We start from the raw sequence: 13524 nt of genomic DNA, 5'->3' as shown, positions 1-13524 counted from the left end.
AAATGAAAGGCATTGATAATAATCGTGCATAATTGGATCTGTGATAAGTTAAGTTCAAAATATCGATGCAAAAATTGCAAATTTTCAAAAAAAAAATACAGTGACTCTTTTCCGCAGGAAAAGTACAAACCATAGGAAAAAAATTGTTTCTCATCATGGTCGTATAGATGATACTCTAGCGTAAGTAATAAGACCAACTAGAAGAAAAACGACCGAAAAATGACAAAGTTATAAACAATTGAGTGAATAAATCCGATGTAAACTCATAGATCATATTTGCATGAGTTGACATCGGATTTGTTCACTCAATTGCTTATAACTTTGTCATTTTTCGGTCGTTTTTTTCTTCTAGTTAGTCTTATTACTTACGCTAGAGTATCATCTATACGACCATGAAGAGAAACAACGTATTGTTGTTTTTTCTGTCCAATTTTACTATCCAAATATATCTCAAAGGTAACTGATCTCACACTACTTATAAATATTTTTTTACAATTTTGCAGAAGCTACAATCCTGCTGAAAATGCCATTATTGCTATATTGACATTGGGTGAAGGTTGGCATAACTACCATCATGTATTTCCTTGGGATTACAAAACTTCCGAAATGGGTACATATGCCATGAATTTTAGTACAGCTTTTATTGATCTATTGGCTAAAATTGGATGGGCATACGATTTGAAGACCGTACCTGAAGAGATGATTAAAAAACGTTGTTTGCGTACAGGCGATGGCAGTCACCATATTTGGGGATGGGGTGATAAAGATCAAACCAAGGACGAAATTGATGATGCGCTAATATTAAATAAAAAAGTAAATTGAATAAATGTTAAATGTTTTTCAAGAAAATTGTTGTTTCAATTCTAATTATAATTGAATGCATTACCCCATTTGATATCATATAAGGACATTAAGTACTTAAATTTAGAAAAGGGTGTTTGAATATAAAGAAAAACAAGTATATACGGCCATAAGTTCGGCCAGGCCGAATCTTATGTACCCTCCACCATGGATTGCGTAGAAACTTCTACGAAAGACTGTCATCCACAATCGAAGTACTTGGGTTGTGGTATCTTAAAACTTCTTAACATCGTTTTCTAAATTGTGAGTTAGTACATACGTGGTATATATTAGACAAAAAAGTTATGTATAGTTAAGTCTACAAATAATTACGAATCGATATGGACTTTTTGCACGGTACGTAGAGAGCCAGAATTGAAATATGGGGATAGGAACCAATTCCTGCATGGTTGTTGGATACCATATACTAACATCACGTACCAAGTTTCAACCGAATGGGAAGAATTTTGCTCTTCCAAGGGGCTCTGGAGGTCAAATCTGGGGATCGGTTTATATGGGGCCTATATATGATTATGGACCGATTTCGACCAATTTTCGCATGGGAGTTTGAGGCCATATATTAACACCACGTACCAAATTTCAACTGAATCAGATGAATTTTGGTCTTCCAAGAGGCTTCGGAGGTCAAATCTGGTGATCGGTTTATATGGGGGCTATATATAATTATGGACCGATGTGGACCAATTTTTGCATGGTTGTTAGGGACCATATACTAACACCATGTACCAAATTTCAGCCGGATCGGACGAAATTTGCTTCTCTTAGAGGCCTCGCAAGCCAAATTTGGGGGTCTGTTTATATGGGGGCTATACGTAACAGTGGACCGATAATGCCCATTTGCAATATCATCCGACCTACATCAATAACAACTACTTGTGCCAAGTTTCCAGTCGATAGCTTGTTTCGTTCGGAAGTTAGCGTGATTTCAACAGACGGACGGACATGCTCAGATCGACTCAGAATTTCACCACGACCCAGAATATATATACTTTATGGGGTCTTAGAGCAATATTTCGATATGTTACAAACGGAATGACAAAGTTAATATACCCCCCATCCTATGGTAGAGGGTATAAAAAACGGAAATTATATATTATCTATGCCATCTGCAACTTTTACATTTGCTCTCCCAGTAAAATCATTGAAATTCGTTGCGTTGCCAAATCTCATTTACATTGGCAAGACCCCCAAGAGGAAATTATCCTTCTTTAAAGCATATTTTTAGGCAAATCAATGGAAACTACACTACTTTATTTTTGCGGTTAGTTTTGTAAAATAATTTAATAAAAAAAGTAAAAAAAAATATATTCCTTCTAAATTTTCAAGAGATCTTGATAAAATTGAAATAAATTATCTGCTTTAAATCGAACTATTTTACTAAAGTAAACGCAAAGATTTCATGGCGAAAACCGGCGGGTTTTTGGCTTAAAAAATCCAAATTGATTCGATTTGGATTGAATGGTTTCCTTTCGAATAAGTTTTCATACAATTTGCAAGAACAGTGCAAAAGTTTTCAATCAAATTTTTTTAATTTTCACTGTGAAAAATGAACTCCAATATTTTTGCTTCATTCTTCGAAATTTTCTTGAACAAGTGAAAAATAAAATTTTCTTGAATTTTTCAAAATTGGCTTGACATCTGCGTTTGCAATACAGTTTAGTTAAAATTTTCTAAAATTAATCGAAATTTGCTAAAATTAATCGAAATTTTCCTTTCTGTTGAGTTCACGGTTTTTTGAGAGTAATCTATCAGTCGAAAAGTCGACTTTTTAATCTTGTATCCCTAAGAGTTAGATACACGATCAATCTACATTTTGTTCATATTTGGGTTTGAGACGTTCACTTTAGTGAGTAGTAATATATAAAAATTCTCATGAAAATTGTTGAATTGTAGAGAGGTGACCGGTTTTAAGAGTGTCCAAGTTTGAAAGTTTTCGCTGTATATAAGTTTGTTGTTGCTTTTGTTGGCTTTTTTGCTACAATATATGATAAAAAGTTTGAAATCATTAATAAACAAGTAAGGAAAGTCTAAAGTCGGGCGGGTCCGACTATATTATACACCCAGAAAAAAGTGCCTTCGAAACTAAAGGAAAAAATTTTCATCAATATAGTTTATCCATTTTATTTCCATTAAGGTAAATTTTTGTGAAAAATAATAAAATTTACTCGTTTCAGTAAAAAAATCCTAAACTGTAAGCAGTTAGGAATAGTTCATTAACTAGAATAAGGCATGGAATTTTACTCATACTATTTTCTTCGCTGGGTATAAGAATTTACTACTGAAAAAGAAAATTTTATTCACCGATAACAAAGCATTCGTAAAAATAAACAAAAACCGAACTAAAACCAAGTTTCTTAAAAATTAGTAAAATTTCTTATAAAATGATAATTGCGACTTCCTTTATAATAGAAAGTTTTTCATACATACGAACAACACTTGGCATAGAAAAATATTTTAGTTCATTCGTACTAAGAAGTATGCAATCCTTTCAAAACTTAAGGAAACACACTTGTTAGAATATAGGAAATTTTCCTAAATTTCTATTGTCTACCTGTAATCGATACCTGTCATTGTAATCGATGTGTTTGCGCGTGGGTGTAATCGATATATTTGCGCGTCGGTTGTTTTTTTAGTTGGAATCGCGTTGTTTTGGTATACGGAGAGATTGTTAAAAAATAATATGGTAAAATAATATAATAAATAACAAATAAAATATATAAAATATTTGTTATTTTAAATTAGTGAGAAAAATTTTCGTTTTTTTAAATAAATCTATCAATGTTCGTGATAGTGTATAAAGAAAGAAAACACCAGCAGAATAACAACCCTTTCATTTGTCTTCATTTTGGAATCTTCAATTATCAGGTAATATTCAGTGACGCTAACCTTTTGCAACAAAAATGTTTTATGATTTTTTATATTTGTAGGTATTGAAATTGTAAAAGGAGGACAAAATCGTTAGGCAGCAACTTATTAAAAGTGAAAAGTACAAGAAGAAGAAAAAGTGCGTTTTACAGTTGATAATATCACACGGAAATTGGAAATAGTGGAATAATAAATTAATATTTCAAAGAGATTCGATGCTGTTGATTCTTAATAAATATATTCAATATATTAATAAAACATGTCTTTTATTGAAGATAAAATTGCTTATAGAAATAAATAAAATTGTATTTAAAAACGAAGGTAAGCAGTTCCAATTATGAAGTAAAAGTTTTACCACAAATGTGTAAGATTTGTCGAAATGAATGAAAAAATTTCAATAAAATCATTCCATATATGAATTCAAATTAGTTAAATTTTTTCATTCTGTAGTATAGTGGTATATAAATATAGGAAAATGTTAACTAATATATGGAATGCATTATTCCTAATTTCTACGAAAATCACATCGTTCAAACAAATAAAAATGTCTTTGGCGCTATACGAAGTTCAACTTTCTTCACAATGGGTTCATTTTAACTTAAAGAAGGGGTCACTTTTTTCTGGGTGTACCCTGCACCACTTTGTAGATCTAAATTTTCGATACCATATCACATCCATCAAATGTGTTGGGTGCTATATATAAAGGTTTGTCCCAAATACATACACGCAAAAAAATAATTCTTTCCTCCCAAACGAAGTTTTAGACAAACAAAGTTCGTTTCTCATTTGCTTTTCGCTGTAAGGAAGTGTATTTGGAAGAAAAGTATATACTTTTTGTGATAAACGTTTATTCTTTTCCAGGATGTAAAAACAATTTCATAAAGACTAACTAAAAAAAAACACATTGTTTTCTTGTTAATTGCATTTTCCCTCACATCTTTCTCACATCCACGAGGTTTTTCAGTTCTTAACACCTTTTTCTTTAATACCAACAATGTAGAAGAAATTATACGATTTTATAAATTTTTAAAATTTTTTTTTACCTTTCGCCTGGACGGAGAATCGAACCGTGGACCATGCACTTTGTATACCAACACACTAAACACTGAGCTATGTACCTGTTATGGTCATCTATGGATAATTATCCATACACCCAGAAAAAAGTGCCTTCGAAACTAAAGGAAAAAATTTTCATCAATATAGTTTATCCATTTTATTTCCATTAAAGTAAATTTTTGTGAAAAATAATAAAATTTACTCGTTTCAGTAAAAAAATCCTAAACTGTAAGCAGTTAGGATTAGTTCGTTAACTAGAATAAGGCATGGAATTTTACTCATACTATTTTCTTCGCTGGGTATAAGAATTTACTACTGAAAAAGAAAATTGTATTCACCGATAACAAAGCATTCGTAAAAATAAACAAAAACCGAACTAAAACCAAGTTTCCTCAAAATTAGTAAAATTTCTTATAAAATGATAATTGCGACTTCCTTTATAATAGAAAGTTTTTCATACATACGAACAACACTTGGCATAGAAAAATATTTTAGTTCATTCGTACTAAGAAGTATGCAATCCTTTCAAAACTTAAGGAAACACACTTGTTAGAATATAGGAAATTTTCCTACATTTCTATTGTCTACCTGTAATCGATACCTGTCATCGTAATCGATGTGTTTGCGCGTGGGTGTAATCGATATATTTGCGCGTCGGTTGTTTTTTTAGTTGGAATCGCGTTGTTTTGGTATACGGAGAGATTGTTAAAAAATAATATGGTAAAATAATATAATAAATAACAAATAAAATATATAAAATATTTGTTATTTTAAATTAGTGAGAAAATTTTTCGTTTTTTTAAATAAATCTATCAATGTTCGTGATAGTGTATAAAGAAAGAAAACACCAGCAGAATAACAATCCTTTCATTTGTCTTCATTTTGGAATCTTCAATTATCAGGTAATATTCAGTGACGCTAACCTTTTGCAACAAAAATGTTTTATGATTTTTTATATTTGTAGGTATTGAAATTGTAAAAGGAGGACAAAATCGATAGGCAGCAACTTATTAAAAGTGAAAAGTACAAGAAGAAGGAAAAGTGCGTTTTACAGTTGATAATATCACACGGAAATTGGAAATAGTGGAATAATAAATTAATATTTCAAAGAGATTCGATGCTGTTGATTCTTAATAAATATATTCAATATATTAATAAAACATGTCTTTTATTGAAGATAAAATTGCTTATAGAAAAAAATAAAATTGTATTTAAAAACGAAGGTAAGCAGTTCTAATTATGAAGTAAAAGTTTTACCACAAATGTGTAAGATTTGTCGAAATGAATGAAAAAATTTCAATAAAATCATTCCATATATGAATTCAAATTAGTTAAATTTTTTCATTCTGTAGTATAGTGGTATATAAATATAGGAAAATGTTAACTAATATATGGAATGCATTATTCCTAATTTCTACGAAAATCACATCGTTCAAACAAATAAAAATGTCTTTGGCGCTATACGAAGTTCAACTTTCTTCACAATGAGTTCATTTTAACTTAAAGAAGGGGTCACTTTTTTCTGGGTGTATAAGTTATATTTATATATCATAGCTTGCGGCGCCCACAAACAAACAAAGTTTATTTAGCAGAAACAAACATTTAGTTAGGCACCGTGGAGCAGTGGTTGCTACGTCCGACTTACATGCCAAGCGTCGTGGGTTCGATCCCTGCTTCGACCAAAGCTTTTTTTTTACATATATTCCAGATATGTTCGGAAGATTCCGAAAAAATGTTCAACATTACATTGTACTATATTAAATTTTGAACTGTAAAATGTGTCTTATTAAAGACCTAAAGTCAGAAAAGAACAGTGTTTGATATAAACGAAATGGACTGTGTTGTTGTTTCAAAAATAAATTTTTTTATTGAAAAAATAAAAGTTTTGTAACAAACGAATTTCTTTGGCCATAAAAGTTTAAAATTTTCGAAGCAATTCAAAAAACTCTAACAAAAGAAAAACGTTTTCGGTACATGTTTTCCAAACGTTTTTTTTCTTTGCGTGTACATTTAAATATCACTCGATCTGGACAGAAAAATCTATAGACTCAAAATTTAAGCCGGCTAATGTACTAGGGTGGAACACAATGTTTTAAAAAATGTTTTAAATCTGAAGCAATTTTAAGGAAACTTCACAAAAGTTTATTTATGATTTATCGCTCGATATATATGTATTAGACGTTTAGGAAAATTAGAGTCATTTTTACAACTTTTCGACTAAGCAGTGGCGATTTTACAAGGAAAATGTTGGTATTTTGACGAAATCAGAAAAACATATATATGGGAGCTATATCTAAATCTGAACCGATTTCAACCAAATTTGGCACGCATAGCTACAATGCTGATTCTACTCCCTGTGCAAAATTTCAACTAAATCGGATCAAAAAATTGGCCTCGGTGGTCATATGAGTGTAAATCGGGTGAAAGCTATATATGGGAGCTATATCTAAATCTGAACCGATTTCAACCAAATTTGGCACACTTGATAACACTACTAATTGTACTCCAAGTGCAAAATTTCAACCAATTTGGGGTAAAACTCTGGCTTCTGGGACCGTATTAGTCCATATCGGGCAAAAGATATATATAGGAGCTATATCTAAATCTGAACCGATTTCAATAAAATTTGGCACACTTGACTTTAGTACTAATTGTTCTTCATGTGCAAAATTTTAAGCACATTAGGGTAAAACTCTGGCTTCTGGGACCATATTAGTCCATATCGGGCGAAAGATATAAAGGGTGATTTGTTAAGATCTTGATAACTTTAAAAAAAAAAAACGCATAAAATTTGCAAAATCTCATCGGTTCTTTATTTGAAACGTTAGATTGGTCCATGACATTTACTTTTTGAAGATAATTTCATTTAAATGTTGACCGCGGCTGCGTCTTAGGTGGTCCATTCGGAAAGTCCAATTTTGGGCAACTTTTTCGAGCATTTCGGCCGGAATAGCCCGAATTTCTTCGGAAATGTTGTCTTCCAAAGCTGGAATAGTTGCTGGCTTATTTCTGTAGACTTTAGACTTGACGTAGCCCCACAAAAAATAGTCTAAAGGCGTCAAATCGCAAGATCTTGGTGGCCAACTTACCGGTCCATTTCTTGAGATGAATTGTTCTCCGAAGTTTTCCCTCAAAATGGCCATAGAATCGCGAGCTGTGTGGCATGTAGCGCCATCTTGTTGAAACCACATGTCAACCAAGTTCAGTTCTTCCATTTTTGGCAACAAAAAGTTTGTTAGCATCGAACGATAGCGATCGCCATTCACCGTAACGTTGCGTCCAACAGCATCTTTGAAAAAATACGGTCCAATGATTCCACCAGCGTACAAACCACACCAAACAGTGCATTTTTCGGGATGCATGGGCAGTTCTTGAACGGCTTCTGGTTGCTCTTCACTCCAAATGCGGCAATTTTGCTTATTTACGTAGCCATTCAACCAGAAATGAGCCTCATCGCTGAACAAAATTTGTCGATAAACACATTTGGAACCGAACACTGATTTTGGTAATAAAATTCAATGATTTGCAAGCGTTGCTCGTTAGTAAGTCTATTCATGATGAAATGTCAAAGCATACTGAGCATCTTTCTCTTTGACACCATGTCTGAAATCCCACGTGATCTGTCAAATACTAATGCATGAAAATCCTAACCTCAAAAGAATCACCCTTTATATGGGAGCTATATCTAAATCTGAACCGATTTCAACCAAATTTGGCACGCATAGCTACAATGCTAATTCTACTCCCTGTGCAAAATTTCAACCAAATTGGGCTAAAACTCGGGCTATTCGAACCATATTAGTCCATATCGGGCGAAAGATAGATATGGGAGCTATATCTAAATCTGAACCGATTTCAATCAAATTTTGCACACTTGACTATACTACTAATTGTACTCCTAGTGCAAAATTTCAACCAAATTCGGCCAAAAATTTGGCTTCTGGGGCCACATAAGTCCATATCGGGCGAAAGATATATATGGGAGCTATATCTAAATCTGAACCGATTTCAATAAAATTTTGCACACTTGACTATACGACTAAGTGTTATGTTTGTACAAGTGTTATGTTCAAGCAAATCGGTATAAAACTCTGGCTGCTGGGTCCATATTAGTGCATATATAAAGGGTGATTCTTTTGAGGTTAGGATTTTCATGCATTAGTATTTGACAGATCACGTGGGATTTCAGACATGGTGTCAAAGAGAAAGATGCTCAGTATGCTTTGACATTTCACATTGAATAGACGAACGATCTGCCACAACGTCGAATTTTCAGTGAATGGGCCCTAGAAAAGTTGGCAGAAAATCCGCTTTTTTATCGACAAATTTTGTTCAGCGATGAGGCTCATTTCTGGTTGAATGGCTACGTAAATAAGCAAAATTGCCGCATTTGGAGTGAAGAGCAACCAGAAGCCGTTCAAGAACTGCCCATGCATCCCGAAAAATGCACTGTTTGGTGTGGTTTGTACGCTGGTGGAATCATTGGACCGTATTTTTTCAAAGATGCTGTTGGACGCAAAGTTACGGTGAATGGCGATCGCTATCGTTCGATGCTAAAAAACTTTTTGTTGCCAAAAATGGAAGAACTGAACTTGGTTGACATGTGGTTTCAACAAGATGGCGCTACATGCCACACAGCTCGCGATTCTATGGCCATTTTGAGGGAAAACTTCGGAGAACAATTCATCTCAAGAAATGGACCGGTAAGTTGGCCACCAAGATCATGCGATTTGACGCCTTTAGACTATTTTTTGTGGGGCTACGTCAAGTCTAAAGTCTACAGAAATAAGCCAGCAACTATTCCAGCTTTGGAAGACAACATTTCCGAAGAAATTCGGGCTATTCCGGCCGAAATGCTCGAAAAAGTTGCCCAAAATTGGACTTTCCGAATGGACCACCTAAGACGCAGCCGCGGTCAACATTTAAATGAAATTATCTTCAAAAAGTAAATGTCATGGACCAATCTAACGTTTCAAATAAAGAACCTATGAGATTTTGCAAATTTTATGCGTTTTTTTTTTAAAAAAGTTATCAAGCTCTTAACAAATCACCCTTTATATAAATCTGAACCGATTTCTTCCAAAATCAAAAGGGTTCTATTCTGACCCAAATTAGGAACATGTGCCAAATTTGAAGGCGATTGGACTTAAATTGCGAACTAGACGTTGATCACAAAAATGTGTTCACAGACAGACGGACGGATGGACGGACGGATGGACGGACGGATGGACGGACGGATGGACGGACGGATGGACGGTCGGACAGACGGACATGGTTATATCGACTCAGGGACCCACCCTGAGCATTATTGCCAAATACACCATATGTCTATCACGTCTCCTTCTGGGTGTTACAAACATATAATACCCTGTTCCACAGTGTGGCGCAGGGTATAAAAATACGTATTATTAAAATTATAAAATAAATATTTTTACGTTTTTAAGTTTTTTTTAAGTCTAATACAAAAAGTAAAATAAATTATCTCGAAAAGTCAAATCGGGAAATCGGTCGATATGGGAACTATACCAAACCATGGCCTGATACACATCATATTCGGCACACCTCTCTGTGGACCTTGAGGCAAGTCGGGGTCTACAAGTCCAAGATATCAAATCGGAAGATTGTTCTATATGTGGTCTATACCAAAACATGGACCGATATATACCAAATTCAGCAATCATCTTTGTGGATCTAAACTAGATCTACGTTTTGAATTCAAAGTAAATCAGATGAAAATTACGTTGTCTAGTTACTCAACACACCAAATCGAGAAATCGGTCTATATGTTTTCGTAAACATGGACCGATACATATCATATTCGGCACACCTAAGATATCTCTACGTTTTAAATGTTTGCCAAATCTGATAACAATTGAGATGTCCAGAAATCGGTCTACATGGGAGCTATACCAAAACATGGACCGATACATACATATTCAGAACACATCTTGTAGACCTAATATAGCTCTAGGTTTTCAATTTCAGGCAAATTGGATGGAAATTGTGGTGCCTAGATACTCAAGACCCCAAATCGGGAGGTCGGTGTATATGGGGAGCCTATATCAAAACCTAGACCGATATAGCCCATCTTCGAACTATGCCTGCGTAGAAACAAAACAGGAATCTCTGCCAAATTTCAGGAGATTATTAAAGGCTGTAGTGTGATTACAACAAACAGACGGACATGGTTATATAGTCTTAGAATTTGTCTCTGGTCGAGAATATATATACTTTATATAGTCGGAAATGTATATTTCGTTGTGTAAAAAACGTAATGGCAAAGTTACCCCCATCACCATTGTATGGTGATAGGTATAATTATTCTAAGAAGTGAGATGTGGGCCAATATGCAACAGCGACATCTATGGACGTTTCGAGGCAACGTAAAGGCGACATCTTCATGTAAACATCTTTGAGACTGCACAAAGATGTTACATTGGCAATACTAAATGAAAACTCCATAAAAGTTGTTTAACTTTTGCTATCTAGATGGAGCTTTTAGTACATGTTCTCAGAGCTGGGTGATTACATTGCTTACACAAAAAAAAAAATAGTTTTTGTCTTCAATCACGAAATTAATTGATGCAATTAATTTTTAAATAAATCACAGAAATAATAGTATTAATTAAAAAATCAATTGAAAGTCAATTAAAAAAAATGGATACTATTAATTTTTGTAATTGATTTTTGTTTCAATTAAAAAATTTGTAGAATCAATTAAATTTTTAATTGAAAATTTTTTGAAACTCAATTAAGACTTTAAATGGAAACATTTTCTTAAATTTTTTTTCTGTGTAGTGATTGCATTGCACTAAAGAATAATATTGACGAAATTCTCCCTTTTTATACATAGCGCCACATCACTAGATAAATCCATCTATATACAGAGTAACTGACACAAAGTGTTACCAATTCAGACGTCCCATTTTGGTGAGAAATTATTTTTTATTGATACAGAGAGAAAAATGTATGGGCTTAATCTCCGAATACCTTCACTTTTGCTGGATTTGACCATCTTTTGCCTGAACTATTGCTCTGAGTCGGTTAAAAAACGAGTAGCAAATTGAACAGTAGCGCGGTATAAGAGTTCTACTCCATTCACAGTTTACACGAGCTTGAAGCTTCAACCGTTCAACCGTTGAAGCTGACCCCTTTATGAATATGTAAATTATTATTTAATTCAATCAATTTCTTTTTCAAAAACTCCGAGAACAGGATTAACCTTGTAACTTCTCACGGCTTCAGCTACAGTATCCTCATGAATCCTGTTCAGACCTGTCTGGTATGCTGCCTGATCTAGAGGCTATCTTTTGTAACGCTGGATCTCTGGCTCTAGAAGGTGAAGATCAACCCTTACATTCCTGGGTGGGGGTTGTCTATCCACAAGATGGTGATTCGGATGACAACTTCAATAGCAACCCAAGAGGTACTGCTTTGACAACATGTAGCTGTGTCGACGCACTGGGATGATCTTGGTCTCCGCATAAAGGTGATCCAGGGGTGTACTGCGGAGACATCCTGTTGCGGTTCTAAGGGCAGCGTTCCGACAGGTCTGTATGTTATTCCACTGCGTATCGCTCGTTTGAGGTATCCACACTGGCGCTGCATAGTTTACCACTGACCGGCCAATTGCCTTATATGTAGTTAACAAAGTTTCTTTGTCCGCACCCCAAGTGCTGCCGGCAAGCGACTTGAGGACCTTCTTCCTACCGCGGAGCTTATCACAGTTCGTATCGAGTGCCTTCGATAGGCCAAGCGCCACGAGGACCGTCTGTGACACAGCTTTGGATGGTAGAGTCTTATTATCCACAAGCCTGGGGCGGAGTAGTACCTCAAGTATTTTGGGTACTGGTGAGAGAAGGAAGATCGGCATGTATGAATCGCTCTTGCTCTAGTCGGGACCTAAAGCCTTGTATGGGTTTGCTCTGTTGGTGACGGCTTAGGTAAATTCTGATGTGTTGTTGGCCCGGAGTCCACGAATACGCGATTGGTTCTCCTTTTCGCTGTATCACTCTTGGAATCCTAATAAACTGTTGGTTAAAACCCTTCGAGCATCTCGAATCAGTTACCGTCACGTCACCAAATGTGACAGATATCGAATCAACCCTTGTAGAGGAGTTTTGGGGGGCTCTTAGTGTTGACCACAACTTCTCTGTGACTGTTCCAATGATACATTGATGATATCTCAAAACGCCCTCTGAGCAAGATGAACAAGGGAGGGGAACAGCAGCTAACAATGTGCCAGAAAATCACTGCTGGAAGCCAATTATATTCCAGTTCCTCGCAGTATAGACTTACCTCATATGTGCATTTTATTAGATCACGTTTTCATTCTTATCTTTAGGATATCCGATTGATAACAATGTAGACAATGTTTGCTTATTCATCAAACTACTACACTGCTACTGTGTCTATTAACAAATTTCTTTGTGCGTGGTAATATAGCAAATCACGAAAATTGTACAAATTTTAGTTGTGTCTGCTTTTAAGTGCCCAAGTTTGATTTATTGCACTTTCATTAACTTTTTATTACTACGAAAATGTCATATAATTTTCAGTTGGATTTACACGGACTTCACCATTGAATAAAATCAGGTACAAAAAAACCACAAGCTATTATTAAATTCAAAGCTCTTATTAGATGTCACGTTTTCTGATTTAGTATGAAGAGAGAAAGCATGGGAAAAACACTTACACTCTACATTTGTTGTCAAGTATTGATAACATTTCGAAAAATTATCA

General features: G+C 34.5%; 1 long non-coding RNA gene and 1 pseudogene across 1 annotated transcript; both read left to right on the top strand.

Annotated features, from left to right (window-relative positions):
- The window catches only part of LOC142219824 (acyl-CoA Delta-9 desaturase-like), a 30300-nt pseudogene extending 29451 nt beyond the window's left edge, over positions 1-849 (top strand).
- A 4616-nt stretch (positions 850-5465) lies between these two features.
- Positions 5466-5942, top strand: LOC142219815 (uncharacterized). The gene is made up of 2 exons (XR_012717790.1): positions 5466-5684; positions 5747-5942. It is a non-coding gene; the product is annotated as an uncharacterized LOC142219815 (long non-coding RNA).
- The last annotated feature ends 7582 nt before the right edge of the window (positions 5943-13524 follow it).

The sequence above is a fragment of the Haematobia irritans genome, chromosome 1 (genome assembly GCF_050003625.1).
Source record: "Haematobia irritans isolate KBUSLIRL chromosome 1, ASM5000362v1, whole genome shotgun sequence".
NCBI lineage: Eukaryota > Metazoa > Arthropoda > Insecta > Diptera > Muscidae > Haematobia > Haematobia irritans.
This window is presented reverse-complemented; position numbering and strand designations above follow the sequence as displayed.